General features: G+C 42.4%; 1 protein-coding gene across 4 annotated transcripts in view; it reads right to left on the reverse strand.

The window, feature by feature from the left end:
- LOC139540067 (mitochondrial inner membrane protease subunit 2-like) overlaps positions 1-12,715 on the reverse strand; it is a 176,636-nt gene extending 163,921 nt beyond the window's left edge. For 2 of the 4 annotated variants that reach the window (XM_071343614.1, XM_071343612.1), the window contains exon 1: positions 12,588-12,715. The gene's annotated coding sequence lies outside the window, so the exon portion shown is untranslated. The remainder of the gene's footprint in view (positions 1-12,587) is intronic. The other 2 variants (XM_071343615.1, XM_071343613.1) reach the window with 2 other exon arrangements.
- Positions 12,716-12,742: the final 27 nt, after the last annotated feature.

A 12,742-nucleotide genomic window follows, 5' to 3' on the forward strand; every position in this document is an offset into this window, starting at 1 on the left:
AGCTGCGGTCATCCCCCTCTTCAAAGGGGGGGGGGGGGGCACTCTTGACCCAAACTGCTACAGACCTATATCTATCCTATCCTGCCTTTTTAAAGGTCTTCGAAAGCCAAGTCAACAAACAGATTACCGACCATTTCGAATCCCACCATACCTTCTCCGCTATGCAATCTGGTTTCAGAGCTGGTCATGGGTGCACCTCAGCCACGCTCAAGGTCCTAAACGATATCTTAACCGCCATCGATAAGAAACTAAATCTGTGCAGCCGTATTCATTGACCTGGCCAAGGCTTTCGACTCTGTCAATCACCACATCCTCATCGGCAGACTCAATAGCCTTGGTTTCTCAAATGATTGCCTCGCCTGGTTCACCAACTACTCTGATAGAGTTCAGTGTGTCAAATCGGAGGACCTGTTGTCCGGGCCTCTGGCAGTCTCTATGGGGTGCCACAGGGTTCAATTATTGGACCGACTCTCTTCTCTGTATACATCTTGCTGCTGGTGAGTCTCTGATCCACCTCTACGCAGACGACACCATTCTGTATACTTCTGGCCCTTCTTTGGACACTGTGTTAACAACCCTCCAGACGAGCTTCAATGCCATACAACTCTCCTTCCGTGGCCTCCAATTGCTCTTAAATACAAGTAAAACTAAATGCATGCTCTTCAACCGATTGCTGCCTGCACCTGCCCGCCCGTACAACATCACTACTCTGGACGGTTCTGACTTAGGTATTTGTAGTTGTCCACATATTCTAGGTGTCTGGTTAGACTGTAAACTCTCCTTCCAGACTCACATCAAACATCTCCAATCCAAAGTTAAATCTAGAATTGGCTTCCTATTTCGCAACAAAGCAACCTTCACTCACGCTGCCAAACATACCCTTGTAAAACTGACCATCCTACCGATCCTCGACTTCGGCGATGTCCTTTACAAAATAGCCTCCGATACCCTACTCAATAAATTGGATGCAGTCTATCACAATGCCATCCGTTTTGTCACCAAAGCCCCATATACTACCCACCACTGCGACCTGTACGCTCTCGTTGGCTGGCCCTCGCTTCATACTCGTCGCCAAACCCACTGGCTCCAGGTCATCTACAAGACCCTGCTAGGTAAAGTCCCCCCTTATCTCAGCTCACTGGTCACCATAGCAGCACCCACCTGTAGCACACGCTCCAGCAGGTATATCTCTCTGGTCACCCCCAAAACCAATTCTTCCTTTGGCCGCCTCTCCTTCCAGTTCTCTGCTGCCAATGACTGGAACGAACTACAAAAATCTCTGAAACTGGGAACACTTATCTCCCTCACCAGCTGTCAGAGCAGCTCACCGATTACTGCACCTGTACATAGCCCATCTATAATTTAGCCCAAACAACTACCTCTCCCCCTACTATATTTATATAATTTATTTTGCTCCTTTGCACCCCATTATTTCTATCTCTACTTTGCACATCTCTTTGCATTGCACATCTCTCTACATTGCACATCTCTTTGCACATCTCTCTCTCTCTACTTTGCAAATCTACCATTCTAGTGTTTTACTTGGTATATTGTATTTACTTTGCCACCATGGCCTTTTTTTTGCCTTTACCTCCCTTATCTCACCTCATTTGCTCACATTGTATATAGACTTATTTTTCTACTGTATTATTTATATGACTGTATGTTTGTTTTACTCCATGTGTAACTCTGTGTTGTTGTATGTGTCGAACTGAAGAACTTGTTCTCAACTTGCCTACCTGGTTAAATAAAGGTGAAATAAAAATATTCAGACAGGTGTCCTGTTTCGCCAAGTCTTCTTTAACGGAGTCGATCTTTATGTTGACCTCGGTGGCGAGAGTGGCTATTTGTGAGGATAGGTCAGTGGATAGTGACTCCACCTTAGCCAGCACAGTCTGTTCAGACGTAATGATAGACGCAATTACCTTGGCTAGGTCGGGGGGGATCAGACTCCATGTCAGTGTCCGGTGAGCCCGAGGCTTTAGTAGAGGCCTGCTCATTTGTGACTCGTGGCCGTTGTTTTGACATTTTACAATGAAAAGGCCAAAAATGTGCGGTGGTTAATTTCTTTACTATCAAATGAGGAGAGACACATTTATCACACAAGTCAGAGTTAAACTTAAACTAAATATTTAATCACTTATTAATAAGGGAGCAGGTCAATACAACACACACATATAAAGTGAATCGATTGAGTGCTCTACGATAATGATGGCTGGTTGAGACAAAAGTACAAAAGGTATTTTATTGCCAAGATACACCCCTTTCAACCTACATGACGAACAACAGATGTATAGAACGGGTCACAAGGTTAAGATTTGTATGAAAGATCCATATAATTCACAGCAGACCATATCTGCTGTAAAAACAGTTCTCTTTCCCTGGTACCGTATAGAACAGAAACATTAACTCATGCTCTGGAATGTGGTCTCCTGTCAATGTTATCTCCCAGAGGCCCATCCTCAGTAGAACACACACAGGTGAGCCTTCTACCAACCCTTTATTCTGTTGCATAAAACAACCATTTGATGCAATAATAGCATTATAACATAATCTTGTAATTTCCACCATAAATGTCAGAAAAAAAGTGAGTTGGGTTTGATTCCTAATTAAATGTTACAAAATTAACATGGTGGTGTTGGTCAAGTATTAATAGTTAATTGTTCTCAGGAGCACCGAGAAAACGCCTCTTCACATGTTGCTGCTCACCAGCGCCCCCGTATTAATAGAATATTGAATGCATTAACATAAATTACCGTAACCAAACAAACATTGTAGATTACAAATGATGGTAATTAACTTTAAAATGTACTACTGGTGATACTGGTGTGCCATCGCCCCAGCCACCGCAATGGATTAGTCCAATCAGACGGGCATGAATCAGGTGTCTCGTGTGCCATATAATTTTTTTATAGATATATTTGCCACTGCTCGACTAAAGAAAATCTTGGTCAAACAGCCAATCGACCGGTCGAGTAAATAAGGTCAGCCCTATAAAACAGTATGTAAAAACTATTAAAGTGAAAAGTGTTCTATTATTAAAGTGACCAGTGTTCCATGTACACTACCGTTCAAAAGTTTTGGGGTCACTTAGAAATGTACTCGTTTTCCATGAAAAAAATACATGAAATGAGTTGCAAAATGAATAGGAAATATAGTCAAGATGTTGACAAGGTTATAAATAAATGATTTTTAATTGAAATAATAATTGTCCTTCAAACTTTGCTTTCGTCAAAGAATCCTCCATTTGCAGCAATTACAGCCTTGCAGACCTTTTGGCATTCTAGTTGTCAATTTGTTGAGGTAATCTGAAGAGATTTCACCCCACGCTTCCTGAAGCACTTCCCACAAGTTGGATTGGCTTGATGGGCACTTGTTATGTACCATACGGTCAAGCTGCTCCCACAACAGCTCAATAGGGTTGAGATCCGGTGACTGTGCTGGCCACTCCATTATAGACAGAAATATCAGCTGACTGCTTCTTCCCTAAATAGTTATTGCATAGTTTGGAGCTGTGCTTTGGGTCATTGTCTTGTTGTAGGAGGAAATTGGCTCCAATTAAGCGCAGTCCACAGGGTATGGTATGGCGTTGCAAAATGGATTGATAGCCTTCCTTCTTCAAGATCCCTTTTACACTGTACAAATCTCCCACTTTACCACCACCAAAGCACCCCCAGACCATCACATTGCCTCCACCATGCTTGACAGATGGCGTCAACCTCCAGCATCTTTTCATTTTTTCTGCGTCTCACAAATGTTCTTCTTTGTGATCTGAACACAAGCTTAAATTTGTCTGTCCATAACACTTTTTTTCAATCTTCCTCTGTCCAGTGTCTGTGTTCTTTTGCCCATCTTAATCTTTTATTTTTATTGGCCAGTCTGAGATTTGGCAACTCTGCCTAGAGGGCCAGCATCCCGGAGTCGCCTCTTCACTGTTGACACTGAGACTGGTGTTTTGCGGGTACTATTTAATGAAGCTGCCAGTTGAGGACTTGTGAGGCGTCTGTTTCTCAAACTAGACACTCTAATGTAGTTATCCTCTTGCTCAGTTGTGCACCGGGCCTCCCACTCCTCTTTCTATTCTGGTTAGAGCCAGTTTGCACTGTTCTGTGAAGGGAGTAGTACACAGCGTTGTACAATATCTTCAGTTTCTTGGCAATTTCTCACATGGAATAGCCTTCCTTTCTCAGAACAAGAATAGACTGACGAGTTTCATTAGAAAGTTCTTTGTTTCTGGCCATTTTGAGCCTGTAATCGAATGCCAAATGCTGATGCTCCAGAAACTCAACTAGTCTAAAGAAGGCCAGTTGTATTGCTTCTTTAAATCAGCACCACAGTTTTCAGCTGTGCTAACATAATTGCAAAAGGGTTTTCTAATGATCAATTAGCCTTTTAAAATGATAAACTTGGATTAGCTAACACAGCATGCCATTGGAACACAGGAGTGATGGTTGCTGATAATGGGCCATAAATAAATCAGCTGTTTACAGCTACAATAGTCATTTACAACATTAACAATGTCTACACTGTATTTCTGATCAATTTGATGTTATTTTAATGGACAAAAAAGTTGCTGTCTGGGCCGGCAGCCTTAAATGTCTTACTCTCGTCGGCCACGGAGAACAATAGCTCACAGGCCTCGGGAGCGGCCCGTGTTGGTGGCACTGTGTTATCCTCAAAGCGGGCAAAGAAGGTGTTTAGCTTGTCCGGGAGCAAGACGTTGGTGTCCACGACATGGCTGGTTTTCCCTTTGTAATCCGTGATTGTCTGGAGTCCCTGCCACATACGTCTCGTGTCTGAGCCGTTGAATAGTCATCACTGAAGTTCCTTCATAGAAGCCGCTCTTTCGTAGGTATAATTCTGTGGGCTTTGTTCAGATAATGCATGTTATAACAACAAAATGCCCAACGCTTCATGCCCAGCATGCTCTCTTCATGCGCTCTTCACCCGCAAAGTTTTTGCCGCATCCTACACTACACTTGCCCACTCCATAGCAAGCTGCTCTATCCATTGGTGAAGTAATTTAGTGTAGCGCTAAATGTTTTTTAAAAATGCCAATTTCAGAGGTTTATAAAGGAACAATATAAACCGTTCGAACCGGTTCAGAACTTTATTTTGCTGGTCGGAACAGTGGAACGGAACAACAACAACAAAAAATGGCTCTGTTCAGAATGAAACGATTGTAAAATCATTTTGGTTCAAACCCCTGCTGCTTCATTACATAGTGAAAAAGACTGGTCCCCAGACGACAGTTAACATTCCACTCCTTGCCACTCCTGTCATTTTAAATGACAGGAGTGGCATGTAACAGCTGAACAGAGATGGCAACCAGGCTACAGTAGTTGCATGTTCAATAATATGAGATGATAGGCTCGCTATTATCGCATAAAAAAAAATAAAAAAAGAAAGCTCTTATTGTAACATTTCTGTTCCATGCAGTGTATATTCCGTTGGTCATGTAATTTTACTGTTTGGAACGAATTTAACCATAAAAACCATTGGGCACACACAACAAATGCATTTCACAAAGGCCCCATATTCAGATGCGTGATAAAGTAGATCCGTCGTTGTGTTTTCCCCATTGTCTCTACCCTACATCAAATGATGAGTTCTATTTTGCTACAATTGGATTTCCAGGGCTCTGTGTATCATATCAGCCAATGAGTAATGTTCACACAGGAAAGGCATTTCAGACCAATAAATCCACCAGGGATGATACACTAAGGCACCAAGGGATACTGATTACAGCCAGACGTCACTAGCTTTCCCCAAACTCTCTGCAGTTCTGCCGTCGCAGCATTTCTCCTCAGCTTTACCGGGAAAGCACTCCAATCCCCACAAAACCCATGACCCGGAGAAGGGGCTTGATTAGAGCTTGAAAAAAGCCATAGCTTGGCTGTAGCAACAGAATGAACTGGAGAAAAGGGCAGGGTACCAACCAAGACTTTACAATGTCAAGACCATGCATAATACTGAGCAATGTATCAAACTTCGGAATCAATTAAATGTAGGTAATGAATGCTGTAAGGTCAAATAACCTCAATGATTGATCATTTCTTTGGATGACATTTAGGCTACAGGAATATCAGCAAACAAACACTGATGCGAGAGATGAAGTCAGTAGCCTACCTAGAAGCAAAACAATCGAGCCAAGTACCAGCTGTTCTCTCACTAAACCTAAATGCCTACAGTATGTTGCACTGGGAAACGTAAACATTTGGAGCACAGCATAAACAGATGACCTCTAACACACGTAGGGCTACAATCACTGCTCATCTCTGGTTTGTTTTTAGCTAAGGCTCATGCAGTTTCATCAAGAGAACACTCCTGAATACACAGATGAAGATACATAGATGTAGCAAGCAGACCACTGCCCATTACTAGAGTACTGTAATCATGGGTATTAGCATGCCTCTGGGATCCCAAAGTTCAAAATGTAATGGCTTACAAAAATACTAAACTTTCGAAAAAGAAAAACAGTAACTATTTGGTAAATCGGCTACGAAGACAGTATTTTTCTAGATGTTTAAGACCCCTGAAGCAACATTCAGAGCTTCAGACAGCAACGCATTTGAAATCAATAATCACCATTGTCATGTGGGGGAGTGAGGGCAACAGAGCTAGGCGCCTAGCTAGTAAGGGGAAAGGGAATACCTAGTATGTTGCACAACTGAATGCATTCAATCGAAATGTGTCTTCCACATTTAACCCAACCTCTGAATCAGAGAGGTGCGGGGGGCCTGCCTTAACCGACGTCATCGAGGAGCAGTTGTTGTTGGGGGTTAACTGCCTTGCTCAAGGGCAGAATGGCAGATCTTTTCCACCTTGCCAGCACGGGGATTCGAACCAGACACCTTTCAGTTACTGGCCCAACACTCAACCGCTAAGCTACTGGTCCAATGCTCTTAACCACTAAGCTACCTGCCGCCCATATAGCCTAAAGGAAGCGAAACATTGGTCTGAGAGCTTGCCATGCAAATCTCACCACAACCAGGCCTGTCGTCAGTTAGCCCATCTCACCAGTCCTGACTCTACATGGACTACACCGAAAGAAACAGCCTCATAACAAGCACCAAACAAATAAGTAAACTTTGTCCAGTGTGCTCAAAAACACCAACTATTTCTCTCTCCATATTTTCACCAACTACAGGACTAAAGCACCAATTAGAGAATCCCATTATCAATATGAGAGACCCTTTTTTTCATGAGAGACCCCAGAGAGAGAGAGACAGCACACCACTGAGAGCCAGCCAGCGAGCAGTAGATAGACTTTTCCTGATGAGTGCTTAATTAAAGACAAGAGTCCTCCGCAGATGGAGAAATAGCACCTCACTGCCTCCGTCTGTGACTACCACTATCGCTCTGCTCAGCAGGCAGGGTCCATGTGGCCAGTCCACACAGCGAGCTGTGTGAAATGGTGCATGGCAGATGTATGTATCGTTCCTCGAAGAAGGGGGGGAAATGTCTGCTTTGCTGACGCCATATATTTAATCAATCTTTTTTCATTTGTGATTCATATACTGTATTACAATCTATTTTGAGTAGTTAGGCTGGGTAGTGGTATAGTCTTCAAAAGGTTGTATAAAATAAGTTGTATACCGACTAATCCCTTTACCCTAATCACTGTTTATTCATCTCCTCCAGACACCGAGCAGCCTGGTGTGATGTAGGGCAGGACCATGGTCGCTCAGCCAAAACTAAGGTGATTAATGGAGCTCATGGGTACTGCCCAGGCCCACAAATGGGATTTGTCTCTCAAGCAGAACATCAGACTCACTGTCTGCCTGCACCTGGAATGAGCATTACAACAAATCCCAGCTTCTGATACCTTGGGCAGTCAATGGGGAGTTTGAGGTCAGTGCCAAATGTAGGCTAATCACTATGAAGGGTATAGCCTACTTATTTTGAGACATAATACTGTAAATACCACTCAGAAGTGTAGAATAAATCAAATGTGACTCGTTTTAGGAAACTAGGTGTATGTCGCACGTCACTACTTCACAGGAGCGGAATTTGAACGTAAACATTTATTTTTTATAAAAATGCGTCTTTTGCCAGAATTGCCTTGTGCAACATGTGAACTTTCATGTGCCTTAATAGGAGTTTGGATTGGTCTGCCATGTAGCATGCTTCGGTCTAGAACGTGAGCAGTTCAGTATGTGTTGACAGTCCTTTCTACCGCGCCATTTTTGAAAGATATAACGTTAGCCATCGAGAACTACAAACGTTTTGGTACTTTTCTCAATATTAATGCCCTAAATTTAACAGGCGCTTTAGATAGATCAGTTGGAAAAATTGATGGGCTACTTTCTGCACACGCCACGGTCAGTGTGAAGCAGAGTGACTTGACACAGCGCTGGCCAAACAAGATGTAACTACAAACAAAACGGAGTTAAACTGTTCCAGTCTGCCATGAAGCGTTCCTACATGTATACGTGTAATGGTCTAGCTATATTTTCAGATAGAAGTTAAACATTTTGTGAGAAAGTCATTTTTATTGCAAGTTAAAGCTTACTGTTAGTTAGCTAGCAGACGTTAGCTTGCTGGCTCGCTAGCTAACGTTACGTGTATGATCTGTGTAGTAATATTATTAGAATCAGAAACCATTTGCATTGCTAGTTATAGCCTAATGTTAGCTAGCTAACATTGAACCTAGTTTGTTAGCTTTAGCAACCTGCAGATTCCTACTACAGCTATGATCATTTTGTATTGGTAGTAGTATGAGTTGGGATTATGCCGGTTTATTGTTTAGCTAGCTAGCTACATGTCTAAACAAAAGACCACTCTGGCCAGATTATTACATGACCCATCATATTAGCCATGCGTGTCTGGGGATGATTACGGCCATCTATTGTATTTCATTAACATGTGTACATGTCTAGACAATAGTGACCCACCCACTTAGCTAGATGTGGCTGGGGGGGTTGGTTATAGCATTTCTTTCACATGACCCATCAATTTAGACAAGTGTATCGGGTAAAAGTAATCTAATAATGATAAAATATTTATCTGGACACTTTCTGTTTATGATATTGCTACTATGCAAGTAACCCCTTCACTGTAACGTTTAGAGCTTCTGTATCCTGTGCATGCGACAAATAAACTTAGATTTTATTTGATGTAGCATGCGTTTACCACATGGCCTCACATGTGAATCCTTAAAGAGATGGGTGGGCTAAGGCTTAAGAGGGTGTAAACGATGCTGAATAGGTGTAGACAAAGAAGAGCTCTCCAGTAGGTGTACCAAAACATTCAAGGCCATTTTCTCAAAAGTGGGGTTACAAGTTTATCAACTTTCAAAATCAGAATTACTTTCCAATTGTTCCTCAACTGTAGTGTATGATATACCATTTTCTAGCTCTGAGTCTCTACTTTTGTCCAATGTAAGACCGAATCGAGACGGTCGGTCACAAATGTACCCTCAGTCATTATTGATGCAGCAGGGAAATAATGCCAGAGAAAACAATCTGATTGTTTGCTGCAGGGGCCAGGCACATAAATATTTTCATGTGAATTAGCCCACTTGATCATTGCATGATGTTTACTAGCTGACTAAAAACTCAACGATTTACGATGGAGTTGAGCGGCGACTAGTGTGGGCAGACTGGATCTCCGATGTCACATAATATTTAGTTTTTTATCAAAAACGACTGATTTCAGCACCCAAAGAATAGCCCCCAATTACACAGAACAATGTTGTGTGTAATTATGATGTTGGAATGCCTAGATGATTATCAAGGACCTCAGCCACCCGAGCCACGGCCGGTTCAGCCCGCTACAATCCAGAAGGCGAGGTCAGTTCAGGTGCATCAAAGCAGGGACCAAGAGATAGAAGCTGTTCTTCAATCTCGAGGCCATCAGACTGTTAAATAGTCACCACTAGCCTGCCTCCGCCCAGTACCCTGCATTGAACTTTAGTCACTGTCACTAGCCGGCTACCACCCAATTAACTCTAACATGCACCATAGAGGCTGCTGCCCTATGTACATAGTCATGGAACACTGGTCACTTTAATCATGTCACATACTGTTGTACCCACTTCATATGTATATACTGTATTCTAGTCAAGGCCTATCCTATTTAACAATTGCTGTACATACAGTGCCTTCGTAAAGTATTCAGACCCCTTGACTTTTTCCATATTGTTACATTACAGCCTTATTCTAAAACGTATTAAATCAATTTTTATTCCCTCAATCTACACACAATACCCCATAATGCCAAATGTATTAACAATTTAAAAATAAAATGTACATAAGTATTCAGACCCTTTACTCAGTACTTCATTGAAGAAAACTTTGGCAGCGATTACAGCCTCAAGTCTTCTTGGGTATGACGCTACAAGCTTGGCACACCTGTATTTTGGGAGTTTCTCCCATTCTTCTCTGCAGATCCTCTCAAGCTCTGTCAGGTTGGATGGGAAACGTTGCTGCACAGCTTTTTTCAGGTTTCTCCAGAGATGTTCGATCAGGTTCAAGTTCGGGCTCTGGCTGGGCCACTCAAGGACATTCAGAGACTTGTCCCGAAGACACTCCTGTATTGTCTTGCCTGTGTGCTTAGCGTCGTTGTCCTGTTGGAAGGTGAAACTGAGGTCCTGAGTGCTCTGGAGCAAGTTTTCATCAAGGATCTCTCTGTACTTTGCTCTGTTTATCTTTTCCTCATTCCTTACTAGTCTCCCAGTCCCTGCCTCTGAAAATTCCATTCCCACAGGATGATGCTGCCACCACCATGCTTCACCGTAGGGATGGTCACAGGTTTCCTCCAGATGTGACGCTTGGCATGTGACGCAGAGCTAAAGAGTTACATTTTGGTTTCGTCAGACCAGAGAATCTTGTTTCTCATGGTCTGAGAGTATTTAGGTGCCTTTTGGCAAACTCCAAGTGGACTGTCATGTGCCTTTTACTGAGGAGTGGCTTCCATCTGGCCGGTCTACCATAAAGGCCTGATTGGTGGAGTGCTGCAGAGATGGTTGTCCTTCTGGAAGGTTCTCCCATCTCCACAGAGAAACTCCAGAGCTCTGTCAGAATGACCATCGAGTTCTGGCCCTTCTCCCCCGATTGCTCAGTTTGGCCGGGCAACCAGCTCTAGGAAGAGTCTTGTGGTTTCAAACTTCTTCCATTTAAGAATGATAGAGGCCACTGTGTTCTTGGAGACCTTCAATTCTGCAGAATCTTTTGGGTACCATTCCCCAGATCTGTGCCTCAACACAATCCTGTCTCGGAGCTCTACGTACAATTCCTTCGACCTCATGGCTTGGTTTTTGCTCTGACATGCACTGTCAACTGTGGGACCTCATATAGACAGGTGTGTGCCTTTCCAAATCATGTCCAATCAATTGAATTTACCACAGGTGGACTCCAATCAAGTTGTAGAAACATCTCAAGGAGGATCAATGGAAACAGTATGCACCTGAGCTGAATTTCGAGTCTCATAGCAAAGGGTCTGAATACTTATGTAAATAAGGCATGTTTTTTTTATTTGTAATAAATTTGCCAAAAATTCTAAACCTGTTTTGCTTTGTTATTATGGGGTATTGTGTGTAGATTGTTGAGGATTTTTTTTAATCCATTTTAGAATAAGGCTGTAACATAACAAAATGTAGAAAAAGTCAAGGTGTCTGAATACTTTCCGAAGGCACTGTATACTACTCTTCAGATATACTACATATTATATCCATATTGTCTATAAATTCCATAGATACACACACACTGCTCATCCTCATAATTCTATATTTTTTTACTTTTTAGATTTGTGTGTATTGTTACATATTACTGCTGGAGCTAGACACACAACCATTTCGCTACACCAGCAATATATCTGCTGAATATGTGTATGCGACCAATAAAATGGGATTTGATTCGGGAACTCCAGTCCGCCCACACAAGTCACCGCACTAGTCCATCATAAATCGTGGAGTTGAGTTTAATCGGCTAGATACTCTACTGCAATAGGGCATTGTAGTATGAAGAGTGCCTTGTTTTTTTTATAATGAAATTGATCACGTTTACCTTATCACGAAAATAAATAACTACACTATTCAATGTTGTTGTCATGGGGAACTTGGAATGGCATTCATTGAGCAGTGACCACCACAACATTGCCATCACGTGCTATTTGCATTTGATTGTGAAAATATAATAAAATGCACAATTGTTTTCATTTGTGTAGGTGGGGTTAGACTCTCAGATGGTAAACAATGTGCCACAGAGTCCCCTGTCTTGGTCAGCAGCACTGTGCACAACATGTGTGTAACATACTTTTGAACACTGATGACAGCTTCGGACAAAAGCATGACAGTTTATTACAAAGAAATATGAATAGTTATTTCATATATTTGTGCCACATGTTTGAAATAAACCAATCCAGTCACCTCGCGACCTCACTGCACGGATTATGTCACGTTAGCTAGCTAGCTAGCCAAGGTTCACGCGTGCACTAGCTGCCAATGTGCATTGAAAGCAAACAGCGCCAATCTCCTACTACTAAAACAGGAAAAAATATAACCAATTGCCTTCTCTTTGAGACTTTCTATTCCTCTTAAAATCCTTCGTTCTCACTCAACAGCAGCCTACATTCATTTCACCTACCAGAAATTTGACTTCCGTGCTCGTTCTCCTATCTGTCACTTCTGGAACAACCACCAGCACTCCTCCAGGTCCTAGCGAGAGCCTTTTTTAGTTTTGTGCGTGGCATTTTCTTTCCGTCTCCTCTGTTGCCGCAGAGTAGGCTGCTATGTTGACTT

The sequence above is a fragment of the Salvelinus alpinus genome, chromosome 15 (assembly GCF_045679555.1).
Source record: "Salvelinus alpinus chromosome 15, SLU_Salpinus.1, whole genome shotgun sequence".
Taxonomy (NCBI): Eukaryota; Metazoa; Chordata; class Actinopteri; order Salmoniformes; family Salmonidae; genus Salvelinus; species Salvelinus alpinus.